The following is an 8,758-nucleotide window of genomic DNA, read 5'->3' as shown; positions in this document are numbered from 1 at the left end:
GGAGGTCCAAATTATCTTACACTAGGGCTAGGCATAAAATACCGAATTACCGAACCGAACTGGCTATTTTGGTATTTTGGTATTCGATAATTCAGTATTTTGGTTCGGTATTTGGTACTAAAATTCATATTTTGGTATTTCGGTTTTGGTATTCAGTATTTACAATTATACTGTTCGGTATTCGGTATTTCCCGAATACCAAAATTAAATAAGTAAATAACCAATAGTCCAATTCTGCAGCCCATTGTATTTTGTTGGGCATAAAGGAGTGTATGGCCTAAAAGAGTAAAAAAAAGGTCCATTGTCAAAATATTTTTGTCCAGCCCAAATCTGAAATCCCTAACCTAAGTTGAGACCTTCAATCCTTCACAAAAGTAGTTCACAGCTTCAGTTCATCAGTTGAGACCTTCAGTCCTTCACACTTCACAACTTCAGACCTTCAGTGCTTCACTCCTTCACAATCACAACTCTATTTCTCTGCTCGGCGGTTGGTGCTCTCCCTTCAGTCCTTCATAGATCATAAGTTCACATCCTCAATAGTGCAATTGAGTAGCACTGTAGCAACAGAGGAAATAGAGAAAAGAAGAAGAGGAGACAAAAAATTAAAAAGAGGATCAGAGAAGAAGAAAATAATTAGAGAAGAGAACTTACCTTAAAGAGAAGTCCCAATAGTCGAAGAGCAGCAGAATAGAAGTCGCAGGTCGCAGCTGTCATAACTCGTAAGTATGTTTTTACAATTTATTTTTTAAAGACCAAGATCTCATTACTTACCTTAAAGAGAAGTCCCAGTAGTCGAAGAGCAGCAGAATAGAAGTCGCAGGTTGCAGCTGTCATAACTCGTAAGTATGTTTTTACAATTTATTTTTTAAAGACCAAGATCTCATTAAAGCGCATGCTTTTTGCTTTTCTCACCTTTCTAAGAAACGCACACTTTTTTCTCCATGGTCATGCTTTATGAAAGAAAAGTCCTATGTGCACTTTGCTTCTGCTTCTCGCTTAAAGCGCTGAAGCAAGCACTTTTGAAAACACTGGGACAACAGAGGGGAAAGGAAGGGAATATTAGGCAACCTTTTGTTGTGAGATAGTGTGTTTACTGTTTAGTAGCGGCAAAGGGGGCTATTGTTGTTGAAGAATAGGTTATTCATCTGTGAAATCTCTATTTATCTGCTCGCCCTTTATCTGTTCCTTATTTTCTAATATTTTTGTGGAATTGTTACATAGGTTTAGAGCAAATTCTTCTATCGGAGGTAAGCAAAATATGTTATTTTTTTATTTTGTTTTACACTTCCAATTTAGGTCTTATAATATTTGTAATCTCTTCTATGTTTAGATAGAAGATGAAACAAGTCGAACAACCAATGTCAGTGGAGGCGCACCTCTGGCTCTTACTGAGTCTCTTGATTCAACATCGGAAGTTGAACAACAGTCAATGACTGTGAAGAGGAAAGCTATAGAATCAAGATCTATTGCTTGGCCGCATTATGATAAGCTCATAGAAGATGGAATTAATAAAGCAAGGTGCAAGTATTGTGGTAAAGTTTTCTTAGCTAATTCAACTAAAAATGGAACAAGTGGACTGAATAAAAATTTGAAAACTTGTCCTAAAAAACCAAATAAGGTTAACACTTTCAATTCCAAGTACAATCAATCAAATTTAAACTTTCCATTAAAAGGTGAAATGCGTGATAGGGCAATTTGGATGTCACGCCCCGGGAGAGTACCCTAGACATGATCGGCACTCGAAAACCATTACTGGCCTTCAAGCGAATCACTTGGTCCAATCACACTTCCATTCAGTCACATTCTATTAGCGGAAGACTCAAATCATAAGAATACTATTCATAATTAAGGCTAAGGGCCAACCACATAGCCAATCAACAACTAGTAAGAATAAAACTAGTCAAAATGAACAATTCAACATCATCCATACTCTAGTCTATGAAGCCTTTATCAACAATCCAAGAGGTGCCAATGACAGGTTCATGGCTACCACAAATCAAAATAAAGGAAAACAAACTCAAAGTTGAAAAGATAATTGTGGTATCCTTCGGAAACAAGGAGGACTCAGCAACTAGCTGAAAGTGAATAGATATTCAACGGTGCACCGGTTGATAATCTCTAGTACCTGTCTCTGCATCATGAAATGATGCAGGCCAAATGGCATCAGTACGTGGAATGTACGAGTATATAAAATGGCCGAATGAAACAAACATAAAGGTAGAATCAAATCAACTCGCAATCTTAACTCAGAAGAATGAACAACTCAATCAAGATGTCCTGAGTCTAAACAAGAATATATGATTTAGACAAGACCAATCCCATACAATTCAACCCAATCCATCCCAATCTGACTCAGAGTACTATCAAGACCTATATGAGAGTTTCTCTTATCCGACAACTATCACTTATGAGCCAGTGGTAGTACAATAAGCCGACATTATTGCCAGTCCGTTCATTCCTTGCTAGGGTACAAATGAATCAACCAATCATGGATCCATAACCAATCAAGTCCTATCATATCAGGATAATAATTTAGGAAACATCCGACTTTAATGATCCAATCCCCTCCTACGTTTGGCGACGTAGTTATTAGATTTAAATATTACTTACTCTTACCCAATTCGGTGCTCGATACTCTTCCCAAGACTCAATGCTCATAAAACTCTGTACAATCAATTCAATCTAATCATATAGACGAGTCTCATTTGGACCCTTGTCAATTCATTAATTTTATCGCAAATAACATCTCAACCAATCATACTATCCAATCAATACCAATCATATCTTTCAAGAGTAGTTTAGATATGCATTTATGATAACATTTAATCCTATCCAATCATTCCTTCGTTCATTTCACCAATCTTTTGGGGACTTATTAAGACTCTAAGACTCTAAATCAACAATTTAAAATAATCAACATATTTAAGTTTTTAACAAAAATATGTTTAACAACTCATATCAACATGAAGCATTTATCAATTTCTTGACTCAACAACATCAACATAACAAAAATTAAGTTAATAGATAAAAAAGACTCATTTAGACATAAATCTATCAAGAAACTCCATTCTTATGAACATTCAATCTCAAAGAAGATGTACGGCACATGGGTGGATTCAACCCATGTTTTGAGTAGCCTTACATACCTTAGTGTAGATTTTGAAGAAACCTTGATGTTAGATTTTCAATGAAAAGCTTGAATCTTTGAATTTGTTTAGGGCAAATTTTGTTGGAGATAAATTGAGAGAGAAGAGGGTGAAGATTAGGGTTCTTTGAAGGTGAAAATGTGCAAAATTTGACCCTAAAAATGTTCCAAGTTCGTGTATATATGTTTAGGGAAAATGTCCAAGTTGCCCTTCATCAAAATTCTGGAAAAATGGGGGAAACAACCTGCAATGCAATAGTGGAGCGTCGTGCCAAGGGACAAAATACTGAGGCTAGTTTCAGGTGCTAGGGCGCCACTGGAACCCTAGGCCTGAAATTCGTACAGTGATAGTCCAGGCCTAAAATTCCTGCAGTGATAGTCTGTAGTAAAATGGTCATAACTTTTGACTACTAACTCCAAAAAATGCAATCTTGGTGGCGTTGGAAAGAAGACTCAAAGAAATTTAATTTGATAAATCATGGGTCACCCAATTAGTTATATTTTATGCGATATGATCATTTGAAGTTGGCCCTTATACGACCTCATTCAGAAACTTAGCCGAGACGAATTCTTTTGACTTGGCTTGGTTTTAGGGATCCCTTATGACCCTAAATCACATATAATACACTTTAAATAATTAAGAATTGATCCTAACTCATATATACAAATTTTAAATCTTTGAGTTCATACCTATACGCATACGAAGAATGGTCTGAATCTTAGCATGTAAATTTTCGAGGTGTTATAATATCCCCCCCTTAGGGTTATTCATCCTCGAATGATGAGTAAAACAAGGAAGGAATCGACGTAGAAATAACAATCACGACTCAACCATTCAACCAATCAAATGCTCAAAATAAATTATTATTCAAACTCAATAGTGGACATACCAATTCAAATCAAGAAAATGGACATTACCTTCAACATTCTCATCGATAGGCATGAATAAATGCGTATATTTAGTTTTTATATCTTCCTGATCTTCCCATGTGTCTTTCTCAACAAATTGATTTCTCCACAATACTTTAACTGAGGCTATCTCCTTGGTCCTCAATTTGCAAACTTGACGATCAAGAATTTGGATCGGAACCTCTTCATAAGACAAGCTATCCTTAACTCCAATACTATCAATGGGGACTACCAATGAAGGATCGCCTAAGCACTTCTTCAACATCGAGATGTGAAATTGTCATGCCCCGGGAGGGTACCCTAGACGTAACTGGCACTAAGAAACTATTTCTGGCTCCCAAGCGAACCGCATAGCCTGATCACACATCCGTTCATTCATTCATTCAGCGGAAAGTTTTAAAGTAAAGAATAATTTAGCGGGCAACTCAAATCACCCATCCAACTCAAAGAATAAAGGCCATGGGCCGACAGATCAACTAAAATATTTGTCATTTAAAAATAGTTTGACAAGAATAACTCAAGGATAGGAATACTCAATCGACTCATCACTATCTAGTCTATGAAGCCTCTATCACTACTATCTAATTGGTGCCAATGACATGTTAATGGCTACCTCAAATCAAAATAAAAAGGGCTAACTCGATGCAAGAATACACAGACGGTGTCCTCCAAATGTAGGGGAGGACTCACCAATACGCTGAGTGCGAATAGATCCCCAATGATGCTCATATTGACGATCTCTTAAACCTATCTCTGCATCATGAAATGATGCAGGTCCAAATGGACGTCAGTACGTGAAATGTACTGGTATGTAAAATGGCAGAATGAAACATACCTCAAGGAAGAATAACATCGGTCCACATATCTCAAATCAGAAAGATAAGAGGGACTCAAATAAAGCATCGTAAATCTAAAGTAAGGCTACAGTTTAGACAGAGACCAATCATATACCATACAATCTAATCCAATTATGTATAATACAGTTCAACCAAATCATTTTACAATTCGATCCCTTTCAATCATGTACACTCCGATTATATACACTCAACTCAACAATCAACTCAATAATCAAATCCAATCTAGTCACATACCATTCTATTCAATCCAATCACAATTCATCTATTCCAATCCGACCATATACAATCTACTCAATATTCAACTCAAACAATTAGCTCAAAGGACTCAACTCAGTAAATATGCAAATTAAATTATGCAACATTTTACAATTCAACTCAAAGGACTCAACTCAATAAATATGTAACAACTCACTCAAGTGTCCTAAGTCTAACAAGAAATAGTTTAGACAGGACCAACTCATAACCCACTCAACTCAACTGACTCGGAGCACTATCAAGACCTAAATGAGAGTTTCTCTTATCCGACAACCATCACTTATGAGCCAGTGATAGTACAACAATCAGACGTCGTTGCCACGTCCGTCCATACCTTGCCAGGGCATGAACGCCTCCCTAATCATGGATAACATCAATTAGTCAAGTCCTATCATTTCAGGACAATAAAAATGGGAAACATCCGACTTTAACGATTCGATCCCATGGGAAGCATCAGACTTTAACGGTTCGATCCCTACCTACATTGGCGGCGTAGTTTTCTGGGGTTCGAGTATGGACTTTACTCTCCCCCGCCTCGGTGCTCAATACTCCTCCCATGACTCCATGCTCATAAAACTCCTCCAATCATCTCAAACAAGCCCTCACGGCTAGTTTCATGTGGAACATTACCATCTCATCAACTCTGTTCTCATTTCAACTCAAATTAGTCATAATGGCGAGTCTCATTGGACTCTTTTCAAAACTCAACTCAAATCATCAAACTCTTCTCTTTAAAACTTGTACAATCTCAACTCGATGAATGCAGAAAATATTATGTACGTTAAAACATAATTTCAACCCCTCAACTCAAACTCAAAATAGATACTTTAATGTAAAAATACTCAACTCATTTAAAGGCTCCTCATACTCAACTCATACTTAAACTCCTTTCTAAATCAAAGATGAAACTAATAATTCCTTAGACTCAAAATAGCGTGTAAATGGTTTATGCAAAAAGGTTCACAAATAATTTATTTAAAGCTCCTCCTCAAAAGATAATTTATTTTCAAAATATTCCTAAGACTCCAATCAACTTAAATTATGCACATCACATACCACAAAATCACATTAGACTCCAATCCACTTCATCACATAACATCCTCATCAATATACCTCTTCATCAATCATTCTACACATATTAAATAAGCATCATTCACGTCATCACTCACATCGTCATCAAAACATCATCATCACATCATCATCATATATTATCATTTACATCATCATCAAACATTATCATCATATCATTGTCAAGCATCATCATCACATCAATCATCAAACATCTACTCCAAAATCCTTATTTTAGTCCTATGTTTATTTTATAGAAGCAAAGGGACATTCTTAACTAACCAATTCATTCCATTCATTCCAATCAATACATACTTACACACAACTATCCATCTCAACCTCAAAACATTTATGACAAGAAATCTCATCTTGGGTTCATGTGAATGAAACATGAATCCATACTCTCAATAAGACTCAACTCAAAAATATCGTCAACATCTATAAATCTATATACAAAGGTATATTTGAAATCAATAATATAAAAGATAACTATTTCGTAACTCAAGTCATTAAAACATCAATCAACTAATAGTACTTAAAAACATTCTATAGTTTAGGAAAAACTTTCAAGAAAAACCTTCTTAGAGGGTTCAACTCTTTCACAACTCCTATCCAACACATCATGGGCATATGGAAAAACTCAATCCATATTTTAGGTAAGCCTTACATACCTTATTGAAGACTTGAAGAAAACCTTGTGGTTGGGTCTTCAATGGAGGACTCAAACCTTGAAGCTCTTGCAACTCTTCTTGTTGGAGAAGAAGAAGAAGAAGAGAGAGAGAGATAGGTTTCTAGGGCTTTTAGAGAGAGAGTGAGGGATTAAAAATGATCCCAAAATGTGTTAGGGCTGATACATATATAATTTGGGTAAGTTCCCAAATTACCCCTCCTCAAAAGTTTTGAAAATAGGCTAAAAATGCACCTGGCACGATAGTGGCGTGTCGCGCCCTTGCAGCTCCAGGCTGATTACGCCTAAAACCTGCACACCTCGTAGTGGCGCGCCGCACCATGGACCAAACTACTGAGGCACAGTCTTGGCGCGATAGTGGCGCATCGCGCCCTTACGGCGCCAAGGCCAATATTTTCTGGGTTTTGGAAATTGTCTTGAAAAACCCTGCACACCCTTTAGTGGCACGCCGCGCCAGAGCCCAAACTACTGAGGCATATTTCTGGTGCGATAGTGGCGCGTCGCGCCACTGCAGCGCCAAGCCCAGTTTTCCCAGCAATTGCAACCCAGGCCTGAAAATCTCTGCTGTGCTAGTTCGTAGGAAAATGGCCATAACTTTTGATTTCGAACTCCAAAAATTACATTCTTGGTGGCGTTGGAAAGAAGACTCAAATACCTTTAATGTGGTAGGTCGTGGGCCACCCAGTTCTGTATATTCTAGTAGATATGGTCGTTTGTAGTTGACCCTTATACTAACTCATCCGAAAACTTAATCGATTGGAGTTCTTTGGACTCGACTTGGTGTTAGAGATCCCTCATGAACCCTAAACACATCTAACACACTTCAAATACTTAGGAATTTATCCTAACTTATGAGTAAAATTACAAGTCCTCCAGTCCAAGTCTACACTCACGTGAAGAAATACTCAAATCTTAGCAAAAATTTTTGGGAGGTGTTACAATATCTCCCCCTTGGGATCATTCATCCTCGAATGAAGGTCAAGCAAAGCTGGACTCGAGGAATTAGTAACAATAGAGACTTAATCAAATCAGCCAATCAAGCACTCTAGACCTTCAACTATTCCAACTCAAGAAGGGCCAAATCAATTCAAGTCAAGAGTAGGGACCTTCGTCATTCTCATCATTAGGCACGAATAGAATATCGGAACTCCACCAACCGAATCATTCAAACATCTACATCCTCAACCGTCGAACTCTAATTCATGAGCAATATTCCCGATCCTCTTCACCATTTCATGAGGTCAATATATCGAAGTCCAAACTTCCCCTTCTTTCCAAGCCTCATAACACCCTTCATGAACCTCTAATCTTTCCCCCAAATGCAATCGTTAGCCTACTACCATCACTCTCACAGTGACAATCATACTCTCAAGCGTATCACTCTAACTACCTCACTCGCATCTAAGAATTCTTGGGCTTACCTTACTACTTCTACCTCCATTATTGTATGAGCTCTCACCCACAGACATACTAACATACTCTTACCTATCTATCATGCCCCACAAGGTCTCACCTCGCTCCTCTTCCACACATTTATCCTCGACTAGACAAGTACAACACAACTATCACAATCGGGAAGCACTCACTCTCCCTTATCTACTCTCGCTCAACTCCGCCTACTATCATCTTGGTCAACTCATCACTATTGAAAACTCAAGACTTATTTTGGTTCATTACCTTATCATCTCCCCCTTAGCTTAAAGGCATAAACTAAAGAATACTAACTAGTCACTCAAAGCAACTCACAATTTAGAACCTCATATAACTCTATACTATTTCATATACAAATCTTAAGCCTCTTCTCACCAAATAACTTAGCCTCAACTCACTATTTAC

This window comes from Solanum dulcamara, chromosome 9, assembly GCF_947179165.1.
Source record: "Solanum dulcamara chromosome 9, daSolDulc1.2, whole genome shotgun sequence".
Taxonomy (NCBI): domain Eukaryota; kingdom Viridiplantae; phylum Streptophyta; class Magnoliopsida; order Solanales; family Solanaceae; genus Solanum; species Solanum dulcamara.
This window is presented reverse-complemented; position numbering follows the sequence as displayed.